The 27,191-nt window shown below is 39.2% G+C and overlaps 21 non-coding genes across 21 annotated transcripts; all 21 read right to left on the reverse strand.

The window, feature by feature from the left end:
• Window positions 1-1,073: 1,073 nt before the first annotated feature.
• On the reverse strand, window positions 1,074-1,192 carry LOC140030783 (5S ribosomal RNA). The gene has a single exon (XR_011834702.1). It is a non-coding gene; the product is annotated as a 5S ribosomal RNA (ribosomal RNA).
• A 1,126-nt stretch (window positions 1,193-2,318) lies between these two features.
• Window positions 2,319-2,437, reverse strand: LOC140030310 (5S ribosomal RNA). The gene has a single exon (XR_011834224.1). It is a non-coding gene; the product is annotated as a 5S ribosomal RNA (ribosomal RNA).
• A 1,135-nt stretch (window positions 2,438-3,572) lies between these two features.
• Window positions 3,573-3,691, reverse strand: LOC140028011 (5S ribosomal RNA). Its single transcript, XR_011831959.1, has one exon. It is a non-coding gene; the product is annotated as a 5S ribosomal RNA (ribosomal RNA).
• Window positions 3,692-4,815: 1,124 nt separating this feature from the next.
• On the reverse strand, window positions 4,816-4,934 carry LOC140031249 (5S ribosomal RNA). Its single transcript, XR_011835170.1, has one exon. It is a non-coding gene; the product is annotated as a 5S ribosomal RNA (ribosomal RNA).
• A 1,126-nt stretch (window positions 4,935-6,060) lies between these two features.
• On the reverse strand, window positions 6,061-6,179 carry LOC140030311 (5S ribosomal RNA). Its single transcript, XR_011834225.1, has one exon. It is a non-coding gene; the product is annotated as a 5S ribosomal RNA (ribosomal RNA).
• A 1,126-nt stretch (window positions 6,180-7,305) lies between these two features.
• LOC140030095 (5S ribosomal RNA) lies at window positions 7,306-7,424 on the reverse strand. The gene has a single exon (XR_011834009.1). It is a non-coding gene; the product is annotated as a 5S ribosomal RNA (ribosomal RNA).
• Window positions 7,425-8,559: 1,135 nt separating this feature from the next.
• On the reverse strand, window positions 8,560-8,678 carry LOC140030312 (5S ribosomal RNA). The gene has a single exon (XR_011834226.1). It is a non-coding gene; the product is annotated as a 5S ribosomal RNA (ribosomal RNA).
• Window positions 8,679-9,791: 1,113 nt separating this feature from the next.
• Window positions 9,792-9,910, reverse strand: LOC140030096 (5S ribosomal RNA). The gene has a single exon (XR_011834010.1). It is a non-coding gene; the product is annotated as a 5S ribosomal RNA (ribosomal RNA).
• A 1,124-nt stretch (window positions 9,911-11,034) lies between these two features.
• Window positions 11,035-11,153, reverse strand: LOC140031250 (5S ribosomal RNA). Its single transcript, XR_011835171.1, has one exon. It is a non-coding gene; the product is annotated as a 5S ribosomal RNA (ribosomal RNA).
• A 1,135-nt stretch (window positions 11,154-12,288) lies between these two features.
• On the reverse strand, window positions 12,289-12,407 carry LOC140028123 (5S ribosomal RNA). The gene has a single exon (XR_011832072.1). It is a non-coding gene; the product is annotated as a 5S ribosomal RNA (ribosomal RNA).
• A 1,124-nt stretch (window positions 12,408-13,531) lies between these two features.
• On the reverse strand, window positions 13,532-13,650 carry LOC140031252 (5S ribosomal RNA). Its single transcript, XR_011835173.1, has one exon. It is a non-coding gene; the product is annotated as a 5S ribosomal RNA (ribosomal RNA).
• A 1,126-nt stretch (window positions 13,651-14,776) lies between these two features.
• LOC140030313 (5S ribosomal RNA) lies at window positions 14,777-14,895 on the reverse strand. The gene has a single exon (XR_011834227.1). It is a non-coding gene; the product is annotated as a 5S ribosomal RNA (ribosomal RNA).
• A 1,126-nt stretch (window positions 14,896-16,021) lies between these two features.
• On the reverse strand, window positions 16,022-16,140 carry LOC140030315 (5S ribosomal RNA). The gene has a single exon (XR_011834230.1). It is a non-coding gene; the product is annotated as a 5S ribosomal RNA (ribosomal RNA).
• A 1,135-nt stretch (window positions 16,141-17,275) lies between these two features.
• LOC140030097 (5S ribosomal RNA) lies at window positions 17,276-17,394 on the reverse strand. The gene has a single exon (XR_011834011.1). It is a non-coding gene; the product is annotated as a 5S ribosomal RNA (ribosomal RNA).
• A 1,135-nt stretch (window positions 17,395-18,529) lies between these two features.
• On the reverse strand, window positions 18,530-18,648 carry LOC140031551 (5S ribosomal RNA). Its single transcript, XR_011835472.1, has one exon. It is a non-coding gene; the product is annotated as a 5S ribosomal RNA (ribosomal RNA).
• Window positions 18,649-19,783: 1,135 nt separating this feature from the next.
• LOC140028236 (5S ribosomal RNA) lies at window positions 19,784-19,902 on the reverse strand. The gene has a single exon (XR_011832190.1). It is a non-coding gene; the product is annotated as a 5S ribosomal RNA (ribosomal RNA).
• Window positions 19,903-21,026: 1,124 nt separating this feature from the next.
• On the reverse strand, window positions 21,027-21,145 carry LOC140028347 (5S ribosomal RNA). The gene has a single exon (XR_011832296.1). It is a non-coding gene; the product is annotated as a 5S ribosomal RNA (ribosomal RNA).
• Window positions 21,146-22,280: 1,135 nt separating this feature from the next.
• LOC140030824 (5S ribosomal RNA) lies at window positions 22,281-22,399 on the reverse strand. The gene has a single exon (XR_011834743.1). It is a non-coding gene; the product is annotated as a 5S ribosomal RNA (ribosomal RNA).
• A 1,135-nt stretch (window positions 22,400-23,534) lies between these two features.
• Window positions 23,535-23,653, reverse strand: LOC140030641 (5S ribosomal RNA). Its single transcript, XR_011834556.1, has one exon. It is a non-coding gene; the product is annotated as a 5S ribosomal RNA (ribosomal RNA).
• A 1,124-nt stretch (window positions 23,654-24,777) lies between these two features.
• On the reverse strand, window positions 24,778-24,896 carry LOC140028418 (5S ribosomal RNA). The gene has a single exon (XR_011832327.1). It is a non-coding gene; the product is annotated as a 5S ribosomal RNA (ribosomal RNA).
• A 1,135-nt stretch (window positions 24,897-26,031) lies between these two features.
• LOC140028428 (5S ribosomal RNA) lies at window positions 26,032-26,150 on the reverse strand. Its single transcript, XR_011832331.1, has one exon. It is a non-coding gene; the product is annotated as a 5S ribosomal RNA (ribosomal RNA).
• Window positions 26,151-27,191: the final 1,041 nt, after the last annotated feature.

Consider the following 27,191-nt stretch of genomic DNA (forward strand, 5'->3'; position numbering starts at 1 on the left):
TGGCTTTTCTAGACCGAAATTCATTTTAAGCGTCAATTCAAGCATTTTCCTCTTATCCTTTTATTTATTTACTTTATATTTTTTTTTGTTATTGATTTGCACCCTGTTTTTTTCCCTCATCCCGCAACTCTAAATTATCATGAAATCAATCCTTCACGCATGCAGTTAGGGGTGGCAATTCGGGTCCAAATCAGGTTGGCGGGTCGGGTTCGGGTCAACAGACCCGCCAGAAAATCTGTTGACCCGAACCCCGACCCGCCAACCCGTGACGGGTCAGGTATGCTGACCCGAACCCGAAAATTTCAGGTTTACGGGGCGGCGGGTCGACCCGAAATGACCCGAAACTTAATTTTAATTTATTAATTTATCACTGTAATTTCTAATAAAATCAATTTCTCACAAAACTAATTACATAATCAAGTAATAAAAATTTAAATAAATGATTCCGAATCAAATCTAAAATAAATTAAACACCGTAAAAGTGTTTTATCCCAAGCAAAATATAAAATAAATTAAAACAATACAAAAGTGAAAAATAATATAATATATTATTTGTCCAAGTATAATAATTTCAACTTCACACAAATTAAATAAATTCGTTTAGGATTAAGTAATTAATGCCTTTGAAAAAAAGAATAACTTAGTTTAGTTAGATAAAATTATTTTTATGTTTATTAAATTATTTTTAATTCGTAAACGGGTCATATCGGGTCATATCAGGTCACCACGGGTTGACCCGAAATCGACCGGTTTTCTTTTCGGGTCCAACCCGATTCTGACCCGAATTCCCGAAACCTCAACCCAAACCCATTAATTTCGTGTTAGGTTCGTGTCGTGTTTTCAGGTCGTGTCGAAAATTGCCACCCCTAGTTGCGGTGATACATTTGCGCCGACAAATTTGAGCGACGATCCGGGCTTTGATCGAGCCGTACCGTTCCTGATTTGTCTCGCGCCTTCAGATCCTCCTTCACGCTTCGACAAGAAGCAAAATATTAAGCAATCGTTCCGACGGAGCTAAATTACTACAGGATAAAGAACGAATAGGAAATTTGGATTTCGAAACAAAAAAGAAAGGGGTGCAACACGAGGACTTCCCAGGGGGTCACCCATCCTAGTACTACTCTCGCCCAAGCACACTTAACTTCGGAGTTCTGATGGGATCCGGTGCATTAATGCTGGTATGATCGCACCCGCCATGTTCCTTTCGCTTTATTCTTTTAAACTACCCCGTCCTGCGAAGCAGTGTGGCTTTTCTAGACCGAAATTCATTTTAAGCGTCAATTCAAGCATTTTCCTCTTATCCTTTTATTTATTTACTTTATATTTTTTTTTGTTATTGATTTGCACCCTGTTTTTTTCCCTCATCCCGCAACTCTAAATTATCATGAAATCAATCCTTCACGCATGCAGTTAGGGGTGGCAATTCGGGTCCAAATCAGGTTGGCGGGTCGGGTTCGGGTCAACAGACCCGCCAGAAAATCTGTTGACCCGAACCCCGACCCGCCAACCCGTGACGGGTCAGGTATGCTGACCCGAACCCGAAAATTTCAGGTTTACGGGGCGGCGGGTCGACCCGAAATGACCCGAAACTTAATTTTAATTTATTAATTTATCACTGTAATTTCTAATAAAATCAATTTCTCACAAAACTAATTACATAATCAAGTAATAAAAATTTAAATAAATGATTCCGAATCAAATCTAAAATAAATTAAACACCGTAAAAGTGTTTTATCCCAAGCAAAATATAAAATAAATTAAAACAATACAAAAGTGAAAAATAATATAATATATTATTTGTCCAAGTATAATAATTTCAACTTCACACAAATTAAATAAATTCGTTTAGGATTAAGTAATTAATGCCTTTGAAAAAAAGAATAACTTAGTTTAGTTAGATAAAATTATTTTTATGTTTATTAAATTATTTTTAATTCGTAAACGGGTCATATCGGGTCATATCAGGTCACCACGGGTTGACCCGAAATCGACCGGTTTTCTTTTCGGGTCCAACCCGATTCTGACCCGAATTCCCGAAACCTCAACCCAAACCCATTAATTTCGTGTTAGGTTCGTGTCGTGTTTTCAGGTCGTGTCGAAAATTGCCACCCCTAGTTGCGGTGATACATTTGCGCCGACAAATTTGAGCGACGATCCGGGCTTTGATCGAGCCGTACCGTTCCTGATTTGTCTCGCGCCTTCAGATCCTCCTTCACGCTTCGACAAGAAGCAAAATATTAAGCAATCGTTCCGACGGAGCTAAATTACTACAGGATAAAGAACGAATAGGAAATTTGGATTTCGAAACAAAAAAGAAAGGGGTGCAACACGAGGACTTCCCAGGGGGTCACCCATCCTAGTACTACTCTCGCCCAAGCACGCTTAACTTCGGAGTTCTGATGGGATCCGGTGCATTAATGCTGGTATGATCGCACCCGCCATGTTCCTTTCGCTTTATTCTTTTAAACTACCCCGTCCTGCGAAGCAGTGTGGCTTTTCTAGACCGAAATTCATTTTAAGCGTCAATTCAAGCATTTTCCTCTTATCCTTTTATTTATTTACTTTATATTTTTTTTTGTTATTGATTTGCACCCTGTTTTTTTCCCTCATCCCGCAACTCTAAATTATCATGAAATCAATCCTTCACGCATGCAGTTAGGGGTGGCAATTCGGGTCCAAATCAGGTTGGCGGGTCGGGTTCGGGTCAACAGACCCGCCAGAAAATCTGTTGACCCGAACCCCGACCCGCCAACCCGTGACGGGTCAGGTATGCTGACCCGAACCCGAAAATTTCAGGTTTACGGGGCGGCGGGTCGACCCCAAATGACCCGAAACTTAATTTTAATTTATTAATTTATCACTGTAATTTCTAATAAAATCAATTTCTCACAAAACTAATTACATAATCAAGTAATAAAAATTTAAATAAATGATTCCAAATCAAATCTAAAATAAATTAAACACCGTAAAAGTGTTTTATCCCAAGCAAAATATAAAATAAATTAAAACAATACAAAAGTGAAAAATAATATAATATATTATTTGTCCAAGTATAATAATTTCAACTTCACACAAATTAAATAAATTCGTTTAGGATTAAGTAATTAATGCCTTTGAAAAAAAGAATAACTTAGTTTAGTTAGACAAAATTATTTTTATGTTTATTAAATTATTTTTAATTCGTAAACGGGTCATATCGGGTCATATCAGGTCACCACGGGTTGACCCGAAATCGACCGGTTTTCTTTTCGGGTTCATCGGGTCCAACCCGATTCTGACCCGAATTCCCGAAACCTCAACCCAAACCCATTAATTTCGTGTTAGGTTCGTGTCGTGTTTTCAGGTCGTGTCGAAAATTGCCACCCCTAGTTGCGGTGATACATTTGCGCCGACAAATTTGAGCGACGATCCGGGCTTTGATCGAGCCGTACCGTTCCTGATTTGTCTCGCGCCTTCAGATCCTCCTTCACGCTTCGACAAGAAGCAAAATATTAAGCAATCGTTCCGACGGAGCTAAATTACTACAGGATAAAGAACGAATAGGAAATTTGGATTTCGAAACAAAAAAGAGAGGGGTGCAACACGTGGACTTCCCAGGGGGTCACCCATCCTAGTACTACTCTCGCCCAAGCACGCTTAACTTCGGAGTTCTGATGGGATCCGGTGCATTAGTGCTGGTATGATCGCACCCGCCATGTTCCTTTCGCTTTATTCTTTTAAACTACCCCGTCCTGCGAAGCAGTGTGGCTTTTCTAGTCCGAAATTCATTTTAAGCGTCAATTCAAGCATTTTCCTCTTATCCTTTTATTTATTTAATTTATATTTTTTTTTGTTATTGATTTGCACCCTGTTTTTTTCCCTCATCCCGCAACTCTAAATTATCATGAAATCAATCCTTCACGCTTGCAGTTAGGGGTGGCAATTCGGGTCCAAATCAGGTTGGCGGGTCGGGTTCGGGTCAACAGACCCGCCAGAAAATCTGTTGACCCGAACCCCGACCCGCCAACCCGTGACGGGTCAGGTATGCTGACCCGAACCCGAAAATTTCAGGTTTACGGGGCGGCGGGTCGACCCGAAATGACCCGAAACTTAATTTTAATTTATTAATTTATCACTGTAATTTCTAATAAAATCAATTTCTCGCAAAACTAATTACATAATCAAGTAATAAAAATTTAAATAAATGATTCCAAATCAAATCTAAAATAAATTAAACACCGTAAAAGTGTTTTATCCCAAGCAAAATATAAAATAAATTAAAACAATACAAAAGTGAAAAATAATATAATATATTATTTGTCCAAGTATAATAATTTCAACTTCACACAAATTAAATAAATTCGTTTAGGATTAAGTAATTAATGCCTTTGAAAAAAAGAATAACTTAGTTTAGTTAGATAAAATTATTTTTATGTTTATTAAATTATTTTTAATTCGTAAACGGGTCATATCGGGTCATATCAGGTCACCACGGGTTGACCCGAAATCGACCGGTTTTCTTTTCGGGTTCATCGGGTCCAACCCGAATTCCCGAAACCTCAACCCAAACCCATTAATTTCGTGTTAGGTTCGTGTCGTGTTTTCAGGTCGTGTCGAAAATTGCCACCCCTAGTTGCGGTGATACATTTGCGCCGACAAATTTGAGCGACGATCCGGGCTTTGATCGAGCCGTACCGTTCCTGATTTGTCTCGCGCCTTCAGATCCTCCTTCACGCTTCGACAAGAAGCAAAATATTAAGCAATCGTTCCGACGGAGCTAAATTACTACAGGATAAAGAACGAATAGGAAATTTGGATTTCGAAACAAAAAAGAGAGGGGTGCAACACGAGGACTTCCCAGGGGGTCACCCATCCTAGTACTACTCTCGCCCAAGCACGCTTAACATCGGAGTTCTGATGGGATCCGGTGCATTAATGCTGGTATGATCGCACCCGCCATGTTCCTTTCGCTTTATTCTTTTAAACTACCCCGTCCTGCGAAGCAATGTGGCTTTTCTAGACCGAAATTCATTTTAAGCGTCAATTCAAGCATTTTCCTCTTATCCTTTTATTTATTTACTTTATATTTTTTTTTGTTATTGATTTGCACCCTGTTTTTTTCCCTCATCCCGCAACTCTAAATTATCATGAAATCAATCCTTCACGCATGCAGTTAGGGGTGGCAATTCGGGTCCAAATCAGGTTGGCGGGTCGGGTTCGGGTCAACAGACCCGCCAGAAAATCTGTTGACCCGAACCCCGACCCGCCAACCCGTGACGGGTCAGGTATGCTGACCCGAACCCGAAAATTTCAGGTTTACGGGGCGGCGGGTCGACCCGAAATGACCCGAAACTTAATTTTAATTTATTAATTTATCACTGTAATTTCTAATAAAATCAATTTCTCACAAAACTAATTACATAATCAAGTAATAAAAATTTAAATAAATGATTCCAAATCAAATCTAAAATAAATTAAACACCGTAAAAGTGTTTTATCCCAAGCAAAATATAAAATAAATTAAAACAATACAAAAGTGAAAAATAATATAATATATTATTTGTCCAAGTATAATAATTTCAACTTCACACAAATTAAATAAATTCGTTTAGGATTAAGTAATTAATGCCTTTGAAAAAAAGAATAACTTAGTTTAGTTAGATAAAATTATTTTTATGTTTATTAAATTATTTTTAATTCGTAAACGGGTCATATCGGGTCATATCAGGTCACCACGGGTTGACCCGAAATCGACCGGTTTTCTTTTCGGGTCCAACCCGATTCTGACCCGAATTCCCGAAACCTCAACCCAAACCCATTAATTTCGTGTTAGGTTCGTGTCGTGTTTTCAGGTCGTGTCGAAAATTGCCACCCCTAGTTGCGGTGATACATTTGCGCCGACAAATTTGAGCGACGATCCGGGCTTTGATCGAGCCGTACCGTTCCTGATTTGTCTCGCGCCTTCAGATCCTCCTTCACGCTTCGACAAGAAGCAAAATATTAAGCAATCGTTCCGACGGAGCTAAATTACTACAGGATAAAGAACGAATAGGAAATTTGGATTTCGAAACAAAAAAGAAAGGGGTGCAACACGAGGACTTCCCAGGGGGTCACCCATCCTAGTACTACTCTCGCCCAAGCACGCTTAACTTCGGAGTTCTGATGGGATCCGGTGCATTAATGCTGGTATGATCGCACCCGCCATGTTCCTTTCGCTTTATTCTTTTAAACTACCCCGTCCTGCGAAGCAGTGTGGCTTTTCTAGACCGAAATTCATTTTAAGCGTCAATTCAAGCATTTTCCTCTTATCCTTTTATTTATTTACTTTATATTTTTTTTTGTTATTGATTTGCACCCTGTTTTTTTCCCTCATCCCGCAACTCTAAATTATCATGAAATCAATCCTTCACGCATGCAGTTAGGGGTGGCAATTCGGGTCCAAATCAGGTTGGCGGGTCGGGTTCGGGTCAACAGACCCGCCAGAAAATCTGTTGACCCGAACCCCGACCCGCCAACCCGTGACGGGTCAGGTATGCTGACCCGAACCCGAAAATTTCAGGTTTACGGGGCGGCGGGTCGACCCCAAATGACCCGAAACTTAATTTTAATTTATTAATTTATCACTGTAATTTCTAATAAAATCAATTTCTCACAAAACTAATTACATAATCAAGTAATAAAAATTTAAATAAATGATTCCAAATCAAATCTAAAATAAATTAAACACCGTAAAAGTGTTTTATCCCAAGCAAAATATAAAATAAATTAAAACAATACAAAAGTGAAAAATAATATAATATATTATTTGTCCAAGTATAATAATTTCAACTTCACACAAATTAAATAAATTCGTTTAGGATTAAGTAATTAATGCCTTTGAAAAAAAGAATAACTTAGTTTAGTTAGATAAAATTATTTTTATGTTTATTAAATTATTTTTAATTCGTAAACGGGTCATATCGGGTCATATCAGGTCACCACGGGTTGACCCGAAATCGACCGGTTTTCTTTTCGGGTCCAACCCGATTCTGACCCGAATTCCCGAAACCTCAACCCAAACCCATTAATTTCGTGTTAGTTTCGTGTCGTGTTTTCAGGTCGTGTCGAAAATTGCCACCCCTAGTTGCGGTGATACATTTGCGCCGACAAATTTGAGCGACGATCCGGGCTTTGATCGAGCCGTACCGTTCCTGATTTGTCTCGCGCCTTCAGATCCTCCTTCACGCTTCGACAAGAAGCAAAATATTAAGCAATCGTTCCGACGGAGCTAAATTACTACAGGATAAAGAACGAATAGGAAATTTGGATTTCGAAACAAAAAAGAGAGGGGTGCAACACGTGGACTTCCCAGGGGGTCACCCATCCTAGTACTACTCTCGCCCAAGCACGCTTAACTTCGGAGTTCTGATGGGATCCGGTGCATTAATGCTGGTATGATCGCACCCGCCATGTTCCTTTCGCTTTATTCTTTTAAACTACCCCGTCCTGCGAAGCAGTGTGGCTTTTCTAGACCGAAATTCATTTTAAGCGTCAATTCAAGCATTTTCCTCTTATCCTTTTATTTATTTACTTTATATTTTTTTTTGTTATTGATTTGCACCCTGTTTTTTTCCCTCATCCCGCAACTCTAAATTATCATGAAATCAATCCTTCACGCTTGCAGTTAGGGGTGGCAATTCGGGTCCAAATCAGGTTGGCGGGTCGGGTTCGGGTCAACAGACCCGCCAGAAAATCTGTTGACCCGAACCCCGACCCGCCAACCCGTGACGGGTCAGGTATGCTGACCCGAACCCGAAAATTTCAGGTTTACGGGGCGGCGGGTCGACCCGAAATGACCCGAAACTTAATTTTAATTTATTAATTTATCACTGTAATTTCTAATAAAATCAATTTCTCGCAAAACTAATTACATAATCAAGTAATAAAAATTTAAATAAATGATTCCAAATCAAATCTAAAATAAATTAAACACCGTAAAAGTGTTTTATCCCAAGCAAAATATAAAATAAATTAAAACAATACAAAAGTGAAAAATAATATAATATATTATTTGTCCAAGTATAATAATTTCAACTTCACACAAATTAAATAAATTCGTTTAGGATTAAGTAATTAATGCCTTTGAAAAAAAGAATAACTTAGTTTAGTTAGATAAAATTATTTTTATGTTTATTAAATTATTTTTAATTCGTAAACGGGTCATATCGGGTCATATCAGGTCACCACGGGTTGACCCGAAATCGACCGGTTTTCTTTTCGGGTTCATCGGGTCCAACCCGATTCTGACCCGAATTCCCGAAACCTCAACCCAAACCCATTAATTTCGTGTTAGGTTCGTATCGTGTTTTCAGGTCGTGTCGAAAATTGCCACCCCTAGTTGCGGTGATACATTTGCGCCGACAAATTTGAGCGACGATCCGGGCTTTGATCGAGCCGTACCGTTCCTGATTTGTCTCGCGCCTTCAGATCCTCCTTCACGCTTCGACAAGAAGCAAAATATTAAGCAATCGTTCCGACGGAGCTAAATTACTACAGGATAAAGAACGAATAGGAAATTTGGATTTCGAAACAAAAAAGAAAGGGGTGCAACACGAGGACTTCCCAGGGGGTCACCCATCCTAGTACTACTCTCGCCCAAGCACGCTTAACTTCGGAGTTCTGATGGGATCCGGTGCATTAATGCTGGTATGATCGCACCCGCCATGTTCCTTTCGCTTTATTCTTTTAAACTACCCCGTCCTGCGAAGCAGTGTGGCTTTTCTAGACCGAAATTCATTTTAAGCGTCAATTCAATCATTTTCCTCTTATCCTTTTATTTATTTACTTTATATTTTTTTTTGTTATTGATTTGCACCCTGTTTTTTTCCCTCATCCCGCAACTCTAAATTATCATGAAATCAATCCTTCACGCATGCAGTTAGGGGTGGCAATTCGGGTCCAAATCAGGTTGGCGGGTCGGGTTCGGGTCAACAGACCCGCCAGAAAATCTGTTGACCCGAACCCCGACCCGCCAACCCGTGACGGGTCAGGTATGCTGACCCGAACCCGAAAATTTCAGGTTTACGGGGCGGCGGGTCGACCCCAAATGACCCGAAACTTAATTTTAATTTATTAATTTATCACTGTAATTTCTAATAAAATCAATTTCTCACAAAACTAATTACATAATCAAGTAATAAAAATTTAAATAAATGATTCCAAATCAAATCTAAAATAAATTAAACACCGTAAAAGTGTTTTATCCCAAGCAAAATATAAAATAAATTAAAACAATACAAAAGTGAAAAATAATATAATATATTATTTGTCCAAGTATAATAATTTCAACTTCACACAAATTAAATAAATTCGTTTAGGATTAAGTAATTAATGCCTTTGAAAAAAAGAATAACTTAGTTTAGTTAGATAAAATTATTTTTATGTTTATTAAATTATTTTTAATTCGTAAACGGGTCATATCGGGTCATATCAGGTCACCACGGGTTGACCCGAAATCGACCGGTTTTCTTTTCGGGTCCAACCCGATTCTGACCCGAATTCCCGAAACCTCAACCCAAACCCATTAATTTCGTGTTAGGTTCGTGTCGTGTCGAAAATTGCCACCCCTAGTTGCGGTGATACATTTGCGCCGACAAATTTGAGCGACGATCCGGGCTTTGATCGAGCCGTACCGTTCCTGATTTGTCTCGCGCCTTCAGATCCTCCTTCACGCTTCGACAAGAAGCAAAATATTAAGCAATCGTTCCGACGGAGCTAAATTACTACAGGATAAAGAACGAATAGGAAATTTGGATTTCGAAACAAAAAAGAGAGGGGTGCAACACGTGGACTTCCCAGGGGGTCACCCATCCTAGTACTACTCTCGCCCAAGCACGCTTAACTTCGGAGTTCTGATGGGATCCGGTGCATTAATGCTGGTATGATCGCACCCGCCATGTTCCTTTCGCTTTATTCTTTTAAACTACCCCGTCCTGCGAAGCAGTGTGGCTTTTCTAGACCGAAATTCATTTTAAGCGTCAATTCAAGCATTTTCCTCTTATCCTTTTATTTATTTACTTTATATTTTTTTTTGTTATTGATTTGCACCCTGTTTTTTTCCCTCATCCCGCAACTCTAAATTATCATGAAATCAATCCTTCACGCTTGCAGTTAGGGGTGGCAATTCGGGTCCAAATCAGGTTGGCGGGTCGGGTTCGGGTCAACAGACCCGCCAGAAAATCTGTTGACCCGAACCCCGACCCGCCAACCCGTGACGGGTCAGGTATGCTGACCCGAACCCGAAAATTTCAGGTTTACGGGGCGGCGGGTCGACCCGAAATGACCCGAAACTTAATTTTAATTTATTAATTTATCACTGTAATTTCTAATAAAATCAATTTCTCGCAAAACTAATTACATAATCAAGTAATAAAAATTTAAATAAATGATTCCAAATCAAATCTAAAATAAATTAAACACCGTAAAAGTGTTTTATCCCAAGCAAAATATAAAATAAATTAAAACAATACAAAAGTGAAAAATAATATAATATATTATTTGTCCAAGTATAATAATTTCAACTTCACACAAATTAAATAAATTCGTTTAGGATTAAGTAATTAATGCCTTTGAAAAAAAGAATAACTTAGTTTAGTTAGATAAAATTATTTTTATGTTTATTAAATTATTTTTAATTCGTAAACGGGTCATATCGGGTCATATCAGGTCACCACGGGTTGACCCGAAATCGACCGGTTTTCTTTTCGGGTTCATCGGGTCCAACCCGAATTCCCGAAACCTCAACCCAAACCCATTAATTTCGTGTTAGGTTCGTGTCGTGTTTTCAGGTCGTGTCGAAAATTGCCACCCCTAGTTGCGGTGATACATTTGCGCCGACAAATTTGAGCGACGATCCGGGCTTTGATCGAGCCGTACCGTTCCTGATTTGTCTCGCGCCTTCAGATCCTCCTTCACGCTTCGACAAGAAGCAAAATATTAAGCAATCGTTCCGACGGAGCTAAATTACTACAGGATAAAGAACGAATAGGAAATTTGGATTTCGAAACAAAAAAGAGAGGGGTGCAACACGAGGACTTCCCAGGGGGTCACCCATCCTAGTACTACTCTCGCCCAAGCACGCTTAACATCGGAGTTCTGATGGGATCCGGTGCATTAATGCTGGTATGATCGCACCCGCCATGTTCCTTTCGCTTTATTCTTTTAAACTACCCCGTCCTGCGAAGCAATGTGGCTTTTCTAGACCGAAATTCATTTTAAGCGTCAATTCAAGCATTTTCCTCTTATCCTTTTATTTATTTACATTATATTTTTTTTTGTTATTGATTTGCACCCTGTTTTTTTCCCTCATCCCGCAACTCTAAATTATCATGAAATCAATCCTTCACGCTTGCAGTTAGGGGTGGCAATTCGGGTCCAAATCAGGTTGGCGGGTCGGGTTCGGGTCAACAGACCCGCCAGAAAATCTGTTGACCCGAACCCCGACCCGCCAACCCGTGACGGGTCAGGTATGCTGACCCGAAACCGAAAATTTCAGGTTTACGGGGCGGCGGGTCGACCCGAAATGACCCGAAACTTAATTTTAATTTATTAATTTATCACTGTAATTTCTAATAAAATCAATTTCTCACAAAACTAATTACATAATCAAGTAATAAAAATTTAAATAAATGATTCCAAATCAAATCTAAAATAAATTAAACACCGTAAAAGTGTTTTATCCCAAGCAAAATATAAAATAAATTAAAACAATACAAAAGTGAAAAATAATATAATATATTATTTGTCCAAGTATAATAATTTCAACTTCACACAAATTAAATAAATTCGTTTAGGATTAAGTAATTAATGCCTTTGAAAAAAAGAATAACTTAGTTTAGTTAGATAAAATTATTTTTATGTTTATTAAATTATTTTTAATTCGTAAACGGGTCATATCGGGTCATATCAGGTCACCACGGGTTGACCCGAAATCGACCGGTTTTCTTTTCGGGTTCATCGGGTCCAACCCGATTCTGACCCGAATTCCCGAAACCTCAACCCAAACCCATTAATTTCGTGTTAGGTTCGTATCGTGTTTTCAGGTCGTGTCGAAAATTGCCACCCCTAGTTGCGGTGATACATTTGCGCCGACAAATTTGAGCGACGATCCGGGCTTTGATCGAGCCGTACCGTTCCTGATTTGTCTCGCGCCTTCAGATCCTCCTTCACGCTTCGACAAGAAGCAAAATATTAAGCAATCGTTCCGACGGAGCTAAATTACTACAGGATAAAGAACGAATAGGAAATTTGGATTTCGAAACAAAAAAGAGAGGGGTGCAACACGTGGACTTCCCAGGGGGTCACCCATCCTAGTACTACTCTCGCCCAAGCACGCTTAACTTCGGAGTTCTGATGGGATCCGGTGCATTAGTGCTGGTATGATCGCACCCGCCATGTTCCTTTCGCTTTATTCTTTTAAACTACCCCGTCCTGCGAAGCAGTGTGGCTTTTCTAGACCGAAATTCATTTTAAGCGTCAATTCAAGCATTTTCCTCTTATCCTTTTATTTATTTAATTTATATTTTTTTTTGTTATTGATTTGCACCCTGTTTTTTTCCCTCATCCCGCAACTCTAAATTATCATGAAATCAATCCTTCACGCTTGCAGTTAGGGGTGGCAATTCGGGTCCAAATCAGGTTGGCGGGTCGGGTTCGGGTCAACAGACCCGCCAGAAAATCTGTTGACCCGAACCCCGACCCGCCAACCCGTGACGGGTCAGGTATGCTGACCCGAACCCGAAAATTTCAGGTTTACGGGGCGGCGGGTCGACCCGAAATGACCCGAAACTTAATTTTAATTTATTAATTTATCACTGTAATTTCTAATAAAATCAATTTCTCACAAAACTAATTACATAATCAAGTAATAAAAATTTAAATAAATGATTCCAAATCAAATCTAAAATAAATTAAACACCGTAAAAGTGTTTTATCCCAAGCAAAATATAAAATAAATTAAAACAATACAAAAGTGAAAAATAATATAATATATTATTTGTCCAAGTATAATAATTTCAACTTCACACAAATTAAATAAATTCGTTTAGGATTAAGTAATTAATGCCTTTGAAAAAAAGAATAACTTAGTTTAGTTAGATAAAATTATTTTTATGTTTATTAAATTATTTTTAATTCGTAAACGGGTCATATCGGGTCATATCAGGTCACCACGGGTTGACCCGAAATCGACCGGTTTTCTTTTCGGGTTCATCGGGTCCAACCCGAATTCCCGAAACCTCAACCCAAACCCATTAATTTCGTGTTAGGTTCGTGTCGTGTTTTCAGGTCGTGTCGAAAATTGCCACCCCTAGTTGCGGTGATACATTTGCGCCGACAAATTTGAGCGACGATCCGGGCTTTGATCGAGCCGTACCGTTCCTGATTTGTCTCGCGCCTTCAGATCCTCCTTCACGCTTCGACAAGAAGCAAAATATTAAGCAATCGTTCCGACGGAGCTAAATTACTACAGGATAAAGAACGAATAGGAAATTTGGATTTCGAAACAAAAAAGAGAGGGGTGCAACACGAGGACTTCCCAGGGGGTCACCCATCCTAGTACTACTCTCGCCCAAGCACGCTTAACATCGGAGTTCTGATGGGATCCGGTGCATTAATGCTGGTATGATCGCACCCGCCATGTTCCTTTCGCTTTATTCTTTTAAACTACCCCGTCCTGCGAAGCAATGTGGCTTTTCTAGACCGAAATTCATTTTAAGCGTCAATTCAAGCATTTTCCTCTTATCCTTTTATTTATTTACTTTATATTTTTTTTTGTTATTGATTTGCACCCTGTTTTTTTCCCTCATCCCGCAACTCTAAATTATCATGAAATCAATCCTTCACGCTTGCAGTTAGGGGTGGCAATTCGGGTCCAAATCAGGTTGGCGGGTCGGGTTCGGGTCAACAGACCCGCCAGAAAATCTGTTGACCCGAACCCCGACCCGCCAACCCGTGACGGGTCAGGTATGCTGACCCGAACCCGAAAATTTCAGGTTTACGGGGCGGCGGGTCGACCCGAAATGACCCGAAACTTAATTTTAATTTATTAATTTATCACTGTAATTTCTAATAAAATCAATTTCTCACAAAACTAATTACATAATCAAGTAATAAAAATTTAAATAAATGATTCCAAATCAAATCTAAAATAAATTAAACACCGTAAAAGTGTTTTATCCCAAGCAAAATATAAAATAAATTAAAACAATACAAAAGTGAAAAATAATATAATATATTATTTGTCCAAGTATAATAATTTCAACTTCACACAAATTAAATAAATTCGTTTAGGATTAAGTAATTAATGCCTTTGAAAAAAAGAATAACTTAGTTTAGTTAGATAAAATTATTTTTATGTTTATTAAATTATTTTTAATTCGTAAACGGGTCATATCGGGTCATATCAGGTCACCACGGGTTGACCCGAAATCGACCGGTTTTCTTTTCGGGTCCAACCCGATTCTGACCCGAATTCCCGAAACCTCAACCCAAACCCATTAATTTCGTGTTAGGTTCGTGTCGTGTTTTCAGGTCGTGTCGAAAATTGCCACCCCTAGTTGCGGTGATACATTTGCGCCGACAAATTTGAGCGACGATCCGGGCTTTGATCGAGCCGTACCGTTCCTGATTTGTCTCGCGCCTTCAGATCCTCCTTCACGCTTCGACAAGAAGCAAAATATTAAGCAATCGTTCCGACGGAGCTAAATTACTACAGGATAAAGAACGAATAGGAAATTTGGATTTCGAAACAAAAAAGAAAGGGGTGCAACACGAGGACTTCCCAGGGGGTCACCCATCCTAGTACTACTCTCGCCCAAGCACGCTTAACTTCGGAGTTCTGATGGGATCCGGTGCATTAATGCTGGTATGATCGCACCCGCCATGTTCCTTTCGCTTTATTCTTTTAAACTACCCCGTCCTGCGAAGCAGTGTGGCTTTTCTAGACCGAAATTCATTTTAAGCGTCAATTCAAGCATTTTCCTCTTATCCTTTTATTTATTTACTTTATATTTTTTTTTGTTATTGATTTGCACCCTGTTTTTTTCCCTCATCCCGCAACTCTAAATTATCATGAAATCAATCCTTCACGCATGCAGTTAGGGGTGGCAATTCGGGTCCAAATCAGGTTGGCGGGTCGGGTTCGGGTCAACAGACCCGCCAGAAAATCTGTTGACCCGAACCCCGACCCGCCAACCCGTGACGGGTCAGGTATGCTGACCCGAACCCGAAAATTTCAGGTTTACGGGGCGGCGGGTCGACCCCAAATGACCCGAAACTTAATTTTAATTTATTAATTTATCACTGTAATTTCTAATAAAATCAATTTCTCACAAAACTAATTACATAATCAAGTAATAAAAATTTAAATAAATGATTCCAAATCAAATCTAAAATAAATTAAACACCGTAAAAGTGTTTTATCCCAAGCAAAATATAAAATAAATTAAAACAATACAAAAGTGAAAAATAATATAATATATTATTTGTCCAAGTATAATAATTTCAACTTCACACAAATTAAATAAATTCGTTTAGGATTAAGTAATTAATGCCTTTGAAAAAAAGAATAACTTAGTTTAGTTAGATAAAATTATTTTTATGTTTATTAAATTATTTTTAATTCGTAAACGGGTCATATCGGGTCATATCAGGTCACCACGGGTTGACCCGAAATCGACCGGTTTTCTTTTCGGGTCCAACCCGATTCTGACCCGAATTCCCGAAACCTCAACCCAAACCCATTAATTTCGTGTTAGGTTCGTGTCGTGTTTTCAGGTCGTGTCGAAAATTGCCACCCCTAGTTGCGGTGATACATTTGCGCCGACAAATTTGAGCGACGATCCGGGCTTTGATCGAGCCGTACCGTTCCTGATTTGTCTCGCGCCTTCAGATCCTCCTTCACGCTTCGACAAGAAGCAAAATATTAAGCAATCGTTCCGACGGAGCTAAATTACTACAGGATAAAGAACGAATAGGAAATTTGGATTTCGAAACAAAAAAGAAAGGGGTGCAACACGAGGACTTCCCAGGGGGTCACCCATCCTAGTACTACTCTCGCCCAAGCACGCTTAACTTCGGAGTTCTGATGGGATCCGGTGCATTAATGCTGGTATGATCGCACCCGCCATGTTCCTTTCGCTTTATTCTTTTAAACTACCCCGTCCTGCGAAGCAGTGTGGCTTTTCTAGACCGAAATTCATTTTAAGCGTCAATTCAAGCATTTTCCTCTTATCCTTTTATTTATTTACTTTATATTTTTTTTTGTTATTGATTTGCACCCTGTTTTTTTCCCTCATCCCGCAACTCTAAATTATCATGAAATCAATCCTTCACGCATGCAGTTAGGGGTGGCAATTCGGGTCCAAATCAGGTTGGCGGGTCGGGTTCGGGTCAACAGACCCGCCAGAAAATCTGTTGACCCGAACCCCGACCCGCCAACCCGTGACGGGTCAGGTATGCTGACCCGAACCCGAAAATTTCAGGTTTACGGGGCGGCGGGTCGACCCCAAATGACCCGAAACTTAATTTTAATTTATTAATTTATCACTGTAATTTCTAATAAAATCAATTTCTCACAAAACTAATTACATAATCAAGTAATAAAAATTTAAATAAATGATTCCAAATCAAATCTAAAATAAATTAAACACCGTAAAAGTGTTTTATCCCAAGCAAAATATAAAATAAATTAAAACAATACAAAAGTGAAAAATAATATAATATATTATTTGTCCAAGTATAATAATTTCAACTTCACACAAATTAAATAAATTCGTTTAGGATTAAGTAATTAATGCCTTTGAAAAAAAGAATAACTTAGTTTAGTTAGATAAAATTATTTTTATGTTTATTAAATTATTTTTAATTCGTAAACGGGTCATATCGGGTCATATCAGGTCACCACGGGTTGACCCGAAATCGACCGGTTTTCTTTTCGGGTTCATCGGGTCCAACCCGATTCTGACCCGAATTCCCGAAACCTCAACCCAAACCCATTAATTTCGTGTTAGGTTCGTGTCGTGTTTTCAGGTCGTGTCGAAAATTGCCACCCCTAGTTGCGGTGATACATTTGCGCCGACAAATTTGAGCGACGATCCGGGCTTTGATCGAGCCGTACCGTTCCTGATTTGTCTCGCGCCTTCAGATCCTCCTTCACGCTTCGACAAAAAGCAAAATATTAAGCAATCGTTCCGACGGAGCTAAATTACTACAGGATAAAGAACGAATAGGAAATTTGGATTTCGAAACAAAAAAGAGAGGGGTGCAACACGTGGACTTCCCAGGGGGTCACCCATCCTAGTACTACTCTCGCCCAAGCACGCTTAACTTCGGAGTTCTGATGGGATCCGGTGCATTAATGCTGGTATGATCGCACCCGCCATGTTCCTTTCGCTTTATTCTTTTAAACTACCCCGTCCTGCGAAGCAGTGTGGCTTTTCTAGACCGAAATTCATTTTAAGCGTCAATTCAAGCATTTTCCTCTTATCCTTTTATTTATTTACTTTATATTTTTTTTTGTTATTGATTTGCACCCTGTTTTTTTCCCTCATCCCGCAACTCTAAATTATCATGAAATCAATCCTTCACGCTTGCAGTTAGGGGTGGCAATTCGGGTCCAAATCAGGTTGGCGGGTCGGGTTCGGGTCAACAGACCCGCCAGAAAATCTGTTGACCCGAACCCCGACCCGCCAACCCGTGACGGGTCAGGTATGCTGACCCGAACCCGAAAATTTCAGGTTTACGGGGCGGCGGGTCGACCCCAAATGACCCGAAACTTAATTTTAATTTATTAATTTATCACTGTAATTTCTAATAAAATCAATTTCTCACAAAACTAATTACATAATCAAGTAATAAAAATTTAAATAAATGATTCCAAATCAAATCTAAAATAAATTAAACACCGTAAAAGTGTTTTATCCCAAGCAAAATATAAAATAAATTAAAACAATACAAAAGTGAAAAATAATATAATATATTATTTGTCCAAGTATAATAATTTCAACTTCACACAAATTAAATAAATTCGTTTAGGATTAAGTAATTAATGCCTTTGAAAAAAAGAATAACTTAGTTTAGTTAGATAAAATTATTTTTATGTTTATTAAATTATTTTTAATTCGTAAACGGGTCATATCGGGTCATATCAGGTCACCACGGGTTGACCCGAAATCGACCGGTTTTCTTTTCGGGTTCATCGGGTCCAACCCGATTCTGACCCGAATTCCCGAAACCTCAACCCAAACCCATTAATTTCGTGTTAGGTTCGTGTCGTGTTTTCAGGTCGTGTCGAAAATTGCCACCCCTAGTTGCGGTGATACATTTGCGCCGACAAATTTGAGCGACGATCCGGGCTTTGATCGAGCCGTACCGTTCCTGATTTGTCTCGCGCCTTCAGATCCTCCTTCACGCTTCGACAAGAAGCAAAATATTAAGCAATCGTTCCGACGGAGCTAAATTACTACAGGATAAAGAACGAATAGGAAATTTGGATTTCGAAACAAAAAAGAGAGGGGTGCAACACGAGGACTTCCCAAGGGGTTACCCATCCTAGTACTACTCTCGCCCAAGCACGCTTAATTTCGGAGTTCTGATGGGATCCGGTGCATTAGTGCTGGTATGATCGCACCCGCCATGTTCCTTTCGCTTTATTCTTTTAAACTACCCCGTCCTGCGAAGCAGTGTGGCTTTTCTAGACCGAAATTCATTTTAAGCGTCAATTCAAGCATTTTCCTCTTATCCTTTTATTTATTTACTTTATATTTTTTTTTGTTATTGATTTGCACCCTGTTTTTTTCCCTCATCCCGCAACTCTAAATTATCATGAAATCAATCCTTCACGCTTGCAGTTAGGGGTGGCAATTCGGGTCCAAATCAGGTTGGCGGGTCGGGTTCGGGTCAACAGACCCGCCAGAAAATCTGTTGACCCGAACCCCGACCCGCCAACCCGTGACGGGTCAGGTATGCTGACCCGAACCCGAAAATTTCAGGTTTACGGGGCGGCGGGTCGACCCGAAATGACCCGAAACTTAATTTTAATTTATTAATTTATCACTGTAATTTCTGATAAAATCAATTTCTCACAAAACTAATTACATAATCAAGTAATAAAAATTTAAATAAATGATTCCAAATCAAATCTAAAATAAATTAAACACCGTAAAAGTGTTTTATCCCAAGCAAAATATAAAATAAATTAAAACAATACAAAAGTGAAAAATAATATAATATATTATTTGTCCAAGTATAATAATTTCAACTTCACACAAATTAAATAAATTCGTTTAGGATTAAGTAATTAATGCCTTTGAAAAAAAGAATAACTTAGTTTAGTTAGATAAAATTATTTTTATGTTTATTAAATTATTTTTAATTCGTAAACGGGTCATATCGGGTCATATCAGGTCACCACGGGTTGACCCGAAATCGACCGGTTTTCTTTTCGGGTTCATCGGGTCCAACCCGATTCTGACCCGAATTCCCGAAACCTCAACCCAAACCCATTAATTTCGTGTTAGGTTCGTATCGTGTTTTCAGGTCGTGTCGAAAATTGCCACCCCTAGTTGCGGTGATACATTTGCGCCGACAAATTTGAGCGACGATCCGGGCTTTGATCGAGCCGTACCGTTCCTGATTTGTCTCGCGCCTTCAGATCCTCCTTCACGCTTCGACAAGAAGCAAAATATTAAGCAATCGTTCCGACGGAGCTAAATTACTACAGGATAAAGAACGAATAGGAAATTTGGATTTCGAAACAAAAAAGAGAGGGGTGCAACACGTGGACTTCCCAGGGGGTCACCCATCCTAGTACTACTCTCGCCCAAGCACGCTTAACTTCGGAGTTCTGATGGGATCCGGTGCATTAGTGCTGGTATGATCGCACCCGCCATGTTCCTTTCGCTTTATTCTTTTAAACTACCCCGTCCTGCGAAGCAGTGTGGCTTTTCTAGACCGAAATTCATTTTAAGCGTCAATTCAAGCATTTTCCTCTTATCCTTTTATTTATTTAATTTATATTTTTTTTTGTTATTGATTTGCACCCTGTTTTTTTCCCTCATCCCGCAACTCTAAATTATCATGAAATCAATCCTTCACGCTTGCAGTTAGGGGTGGCAATTCGGGTCCAAATCAGGTTGGCGGGTCGGGTTCGGGTCAACAGACCCGCCAGAAAATCTGTTGACCCGAACCCCGACCCGCCAACCCGTGACGGGTCAGGTATGCTGACCCGAACCCGAAAATTTCAGGTTTACGGGGCGGCGGTTCGACCCCAAATGACCCGAAACTTAATTTTAATTTATTAATTTATCACTGTAATTTCTAATAAAATCAATTTCTCACAAAACTAATTACATAATCAAGTAATAAAAATTTAAATAAATGATTCCAAATCAAATCTAAAATAAATTAAACACCGTAAAAGTGTTTTATCCCAAGCAAAATATAAAATAAATTAAAACAATACAAAAGTGAAAAATAATATAATATATTATTTGTCCAAGTATAATAATTTCAACTTCACACAAATTAAATAAATTCGTTTAGGATTAAGTAATTAATGCCTTTGAAAAAAAGAATAACTTAGTTTAGTTAGATAAAATTATTTTTATGTTTATTAAATTATTTTTAATTCGTAAACGGGTCATATCGGGTCATATCAGGTCACCACGGGTTGACCCGAAATCGACCGGTTTTCTTTTCGGGTTCATCGGGTCCAACCCGAATTCCCGAAACCTCAACCCAAACCCATTAATTTCGTGTTAGGTTCGTGTCGTGTTTTCAGGTCGTGTCGAAAATTGCCACCCCTAGTTGCGGTGATACATTTGCGCCGACAAATTTGAGCGACGATCCGGGCTTTGATCGAGCCGTACCGTTCCTGATTTGTCTCGCGCCTTCAGATCCTCCTTCACGCTTCGACAAGAAGCAAAATATTAAGCAATCGTTCCGACGGAGCTAAATTACTACAGGATAAAGAACGAATAGGAAATTTGGATTTCGAAACAAAAAAGAGAGGGGTGCAACACGTGGACTTCCCAGGGGGTCACCCATCCTAGTACTACTCTCGCCCAAGCACGCTTAACTTCGGAGTTCTGATGGGATCCGGTGCATTAGTGCTGGTATGATCGCACCCGCCATGTTCCTTTCGCTTTATTCTTTTAAACTACCCCGTCCTGCGAAGCAGTGTGGCTTTTCTAGACCGAAATTCATTTTAAGCGTCAATTCAAGCATTTTCCTCTTATCCTTTTATTTATTTACTTTATATTTTTTTTTGTTATTGATTTGCACCCTGTTTTTTTCCCTCATCCCGCAACTCTAAATTATCATGAAATCAATCCTTCACGCTTGCAGTTAGGGGTGGCAATTCGGGTCCAAATCAGGTTGGCGGGTCGGGTTCGGGTCAACAGACCCGCCAGAAAATCTGTTGACCCGAACCCCGACCCGCCAACCCGTGACGGGTCAGGTATGCTGACCCGAACCCGAAAATTTCAGGTTTACGGGGCGGCGGGTCGACCCGAAATGACCCGAAACTTAATTTTAATTTATTAATTTATCACTGTAATTTCTGATAAAATCAATTTCTCACAAAACTAATTACATAATCAAGTAATAAAAATTTAAATAAATGATTCCAAATCAAATCTAAAATAAATTAAACACCGTAAAAGTGTTTTATCCCAAGCAAAATATAAAATAAATTAAAACAATACAAAAGTGAAAAATAATATAATATATTATTTGTCCAAGTATAATAATTTCAACTTCACACAAATTAAATAAATTCGTTTAGGATTAAGTAATTAATGCCTTTGAAAAAAAGAATAACTTAGTTTAGTTAGATAAAATTATTTTTATGTTTATTAAATTATTTTTAATTCGTAAACGGGTCATATCGGGTCATATCAGGTCACCACGGGTTGACCCGAAATCGACCGGTTTTCTTTTCGGGTTCATCGGGTCCAACCCGATTCTGACCCGAATTCCCGAAACCTCAACCCAAACCCATTAATTTCGTGTTAGGTTCGTATCGTGTTTTCAGGTCGTGTCGAAAATTGCCACCCCTAGTTGCGGTGATACATTTGCGCCGACAAATTTGAGCGACGATCCGGGCTTTGATCGAGCCGTACCGTTCCTGATTTGTCTCGCGCCTTCAGATCCTCCTTCACGCTTCGACAAGAAGCAAAATATTAAGCAATCGTTCCGACGGAGCTAAATTACTACAGGATAAAGAACGAATAGGAAATTTGGATTTCGAAACAAAAAAGAAAGGGGTGCAACACGAGGACTTCCCAGGGGGTCACCCATCCTAGTACTACTCTCGCCCAAGCACGCTTAACTTCGGAGTTCTGATGGGATCCGGTGCATTAACGCTGGTATGATCGCACCCGCCATGTTCCTTTCGCTTTATTCTTTTAAACTACCCCGTCCTGCGAAGCAGTGTGGCTTTTCTAGACCGAAATTCATTTTAAGCGTCAATTCAAGCATTTTCCTCTTATCCTTTTATTTATTTACTTTATATTTTTTTTTGTTATTGATTTGCACCCTGTTTTTTTCCCTCATCCCGCAACTCTAAATTATCATGAAATCAATCCTTCACGCTTGCAGTTAGGGGTGGCAATTCGGGTCCAAATCAGGTTGGCGGGTCGGGTTCGGGTCAACAGACCCGCCAGAAAATCTGTTGACCCGAACCCCGACCCGCCAACCCGTGACGGGTCAGGTATGCTGACCCGAACCCGAAAATTTCAGGTTTACGGGGCGGCGGGTCGACCCGAAATGACCCGAAACTTAATTTTAATTTATTAATTTATCACTGTAATTTCTAATAAAATCAATTTCTCACAAAACTAATTACATAATCAAGTAATAAAAATTTAAATAAATGATTCCAAATCAAATCTAAAATAAATTAAACACCGTAAAAGTGTTTTATCCCAAGCAAAATATAAAATAAATTAAAACAATACAAAAGTGAAAAATAATATAATATATTATTTGTCCAAGTATAATAATTTCAACTTCACACAAATTAAATAAATTCGTTTAGGATTAAGTAATTAATGCCTTTGAAAAAAAGAATAACTTAGTTTAGTTAGATAAAATTATTTTTATGTTTATTAAATTATTTTTAATTCGTAAACGGGTCATATCGGGTCATATCAGGTCACCACGGGTTGACCCGAAATCGACCGGTTTTCTTTTCGGGTTCATCGGGTCCAACCCGATTCTGACCCGAATTCCCGAAACCTCAACCCAAACCCATTAATTTCGTGTTAGGTTCGTGTCGTGTTTTCAGGTCGTGTCGAAAATTGCCACCCCTAGTTGCGGTGATACATTTGCGCCGACAAATTTGAGCGACGATCCGGGCTTTGATCGAGCCGTACCGTTCCTGATTTGTCTCGCGCCTTCAGATCCTCCTTCACGCTTCGACAAGAAGCAAAATATTAAGCAATCGTTCCGACGGAGCTAAATTACTACAGGATAAAGAACGAATAGGAAATTTGGATTTCGAAACAAAAAAGAGAGAGGTGCAACACGAGGACTTCCCAGGGGGTCACCCATCCTAGTACTACTCTCGCCCAAGCACGCTTAACTTCGGAGTTCTGATGGGATCCGGTGCATTAGTGCTGGTATGATCGCACCCGCCATGTTCCTTTCGCTTTATTCTTTTAAACTACCCCGTCCTGCGAAGCAGTGTGGCTTTTCTAGACCGAAATTCATTTTAAGCGTCAATTCAAGCATTTTCCTCTTATCCTTTTATTTATTTACTTTATATTTTTTTTGTTATTGATTTGCACCCTGTTTTTTTCCCTCATCCCGCAACTCTAAATTATCATGAAATCAATCCTTCACGCTTGCAGTTAGGGGTGGCAATTCGGGTCCAAATCAGGTTGGCGGGTCGGGTTCGGGTCAACAGACCCGCCAGAAAATCTGTTGACCCGAACCCCGACCCGCCAACCCGTGACGGGTCAGGTATGCTGACCCGAACCCGAAAATTTCAGGTTTACGGGGCGGCGGGTCGACCCGAAATGACCCGAAACTTAATTTTAATTTATTAATTTATCACTGTAATTTCTGATAAAATCAATTTCTCACAAAACTAATTACATAATCAAGTAATAAAAATTTAAATAAATGATTCCAAATCAAATCTAAAATAAATTAAACACCGTAAAAGTGTTTTATCCCAAGCAAAATATAAAATAAATTAAAACAATACAAAAGTGAAAAATAATATAATATATTATTTGTCCAAGTATAATAATTTCAACTTCACACAAATTAAATAAATTCGTTTAGGATTAAGTAATTAATGCCTTTGAAAAAAAGAATAACTTAGTTTAGTTAGATAAAATTATTTTTATGTTTATTAAATTATTTTTAATTCGTAAACGAGTCATATCAGGTCACCACGGGTTGACCCGAAATCGACCGGTTTTCTTTTCGGGTTCATCGGGTCCAACCCGATTCTGACCCGAATTCCCGAAACCTCAACCCAAACCCATTAATTTCGTGTTAGGTTCGTGTCGTGTTTTCAGGTCGTGTCGAAAATTGCCACCCCTAGTTGCGGTGATACATTTGCGCCGACAAATTTGAGCGACGATCCGGGCTTTGATCGAGCCGTACCGTTCCTGATTTGTCTCGCGCCTTCAGATCCTCCTTCACGCTTCGACAAGAAGCAAAATATTAAGCAATCGTTCCGACGGAGCTAAATTACTACAGGATAAAGAACGAATAGGAAATTTGGATTTCGAAACAAAAAAGAGAGGGGTGCAACACGAGGACTTCCCAGGGGGTCACCCATCCTAGTACTACTCTCGCCCAAGCACGCTTAACTTCGGAGTTCTGATGGGATCCGGTGCATTAGTGCTGGTATGATCGCACCCGCCATGTTCCTTTCGCTTTATTCTTTTAAACTACCCCGTCCTGCGAAGCAGTGTGGCTTTTCTAAACCGAAATTCATTTTAAGCGTCAATTCAAGCATTTTCCTCTTATCCTTTTATTTATTTACTTTATATTTTTTTTTGTTATTGATTTGCACCCTGTTTTTTTCCCTCATCCCGCAACTCTAAATTATCATGAAATCAATCCTTCACGCTTGCAGTTAGGGGTGGCAATTCGGGTCCAAATCAGGTTGGCGGGTCGGGTTCGGGTCAACAGACCCGCCAGAAAATCTGTTGACCCGAACCCCGACCCGCCAACCCGTGACGGGTCAGGTATGCTGACCCGAACCCGAAAATTTCAGGTTTACGGGGCGGCGGGTCGACCCGAAATGACCCGAAACTTAATTTTAATTTATTAATTTATCACTGTAATTTCTGATAAAATCAATTTCTCACAAAACTAATTACATAATCAAGTAATAAAAATTTAAATAAATGATTCCAAATCAAATCTAAAATAAATTAAACACCGTAAAAGTGTTTTATCCCAAGCAAAATATAAAATAAATTAAAACAATACAAAAGTGAAAAATAATATAATATATTATTTGTCCAAGTATAATAATTTCAATTTCACACAAATTAAATAAATTCGTTTAGGATTAAGTAATTAATGCCTTTGAAAAAAAGAATAACTTAGTTTAGTTAGATAAAATTATTTTTATGTTTATTAAATTATTTTTAATTCGTAAACGGGTCATATCGGGTCATATCAGGTCACCACGGGTTGACCCGAAATCGACCGGTTTTCTTTTCGGGTTCATCGGGTCCAACCCTATTCTGACCCGAATTCCCGAAACCTCAACCCAAACCCATTAATTTCGTGTTAGGTTCGTATCGTGTTTTCAGGTTGTGTCGAAAATTGCCACCCCTAGTTGCGGTGATACATTTGCGCCGACAAATTTGAGCGACGATCCGGGCTTTGATCGAGCCGTACCATTCCTGATTTGTCTCGCGCCTTCAGATCCTCCTTCACGCTTCGACAAGAAGCAAAATATTAAGAAATCGTTCCGACGGAGCTAAATTACTACAGGATAAAGAACGAATAGGAAATTTGGATTTCGAAACAAAAAAGAGAGGGGTGCAACACGTGGACTTCCCAGGGGGTCACCCATCCTAGTACTACTCTCGCCCAAGCACGCTTAACTTCGGAGTTCTGATGGGATCCGGTGCATTAGTGCTGGTATGATCGCACCCGCCATGTTCCTTTCGCTTTATTCTTTTAAACTACCCCGTCCTGCGAAGAAGTGTGGCTTTTCTAGACCGAAATTCATTTTAAGCGTCAATTCAAGCATTTTCCTCTTATCCTTTTATTTATTTAATTTATATTTTTTTTTGTTATTGATTTGCACCCTGTTTTTTTCCCTCATCCCGCAACTCTAAATTATCATGAAATCAATCCTTCACGCTTGCAGTTAGGGGTGGCAATTCGGGTCCAAATCAGGTTGGCGGGTCGGGTTCGGGTCAACAGACCCGCCAGAAAATCTGTTGACCCGAACCCCGACCCGCCAACCCGTGACGGGTCAGGTATGCTGACCCGAACCCGAAAATTTCAGGTTTACGGGGCGGCGGGTCGACCCGAAATGACCCGAAACTTAATTTTAATTTATTAATTTATCACTGTAATTTCTGATAAAATCAATTTCTCACAAAACTAATTACATAATCAAGTAATAAAAATTTAAATAAATGATTCCAAATCAAATCTAAAATAAATTAAACACCGTAAAAGTGTTTTATCCCAAGCAAAATATAAAATAAATTAAAACAATACAAAAGTGAAAAATAATATAATATATTATTTGTCCAAGTATAATAATTTCAACTTCACACAAATTAAATAAATTCGTTTAGGATTAAGTAATTAATGCCTTTGAAAAAAAGAATAACTTAGTTTAGTTAGATAAAATTATTTTTATGTTTATTAAATTATTTTTAATTCGTAAACGAGTCATATCAGGTCACCACGGGTTGACCCGAAATCGACCGGTTTTCTTTTCGGGTTCATCGGGTCCAACCCGATTCTGACCCGAATTCCCGAAACCTCAACCCAAACCCATTAATTTCGTGTTAGGTTCGTGTCGTGTTTTCAGGTCGTGTCGAAAATTGCCACCCCTAGTTGCGGTGATACATTTGCGCCGACAAATTTGAGCGACGATCCGGGCTTTGATCGAGCCGTACCGTTCCTGATTTGTCTCGCGCCTTCAGATCCTCCTTCACGCTTCGACAAGAAGCAAA

Source organism: Coffea arabica, chromosome 11e (genome assembly GCF_036785885.1).
Source record: "Coffea arabica cultivar ET-39 chromosome 11e, Coffea Arabica ET-39 HiFi, whole genome shotgun sequence".
Classification (NCBI taxonomy): Eukaryota; Viridiplantae; Streptophyta; class Magnoliopsida; order Gentianales; family Rubiaceae; genus Coffea; species Coffea arabica.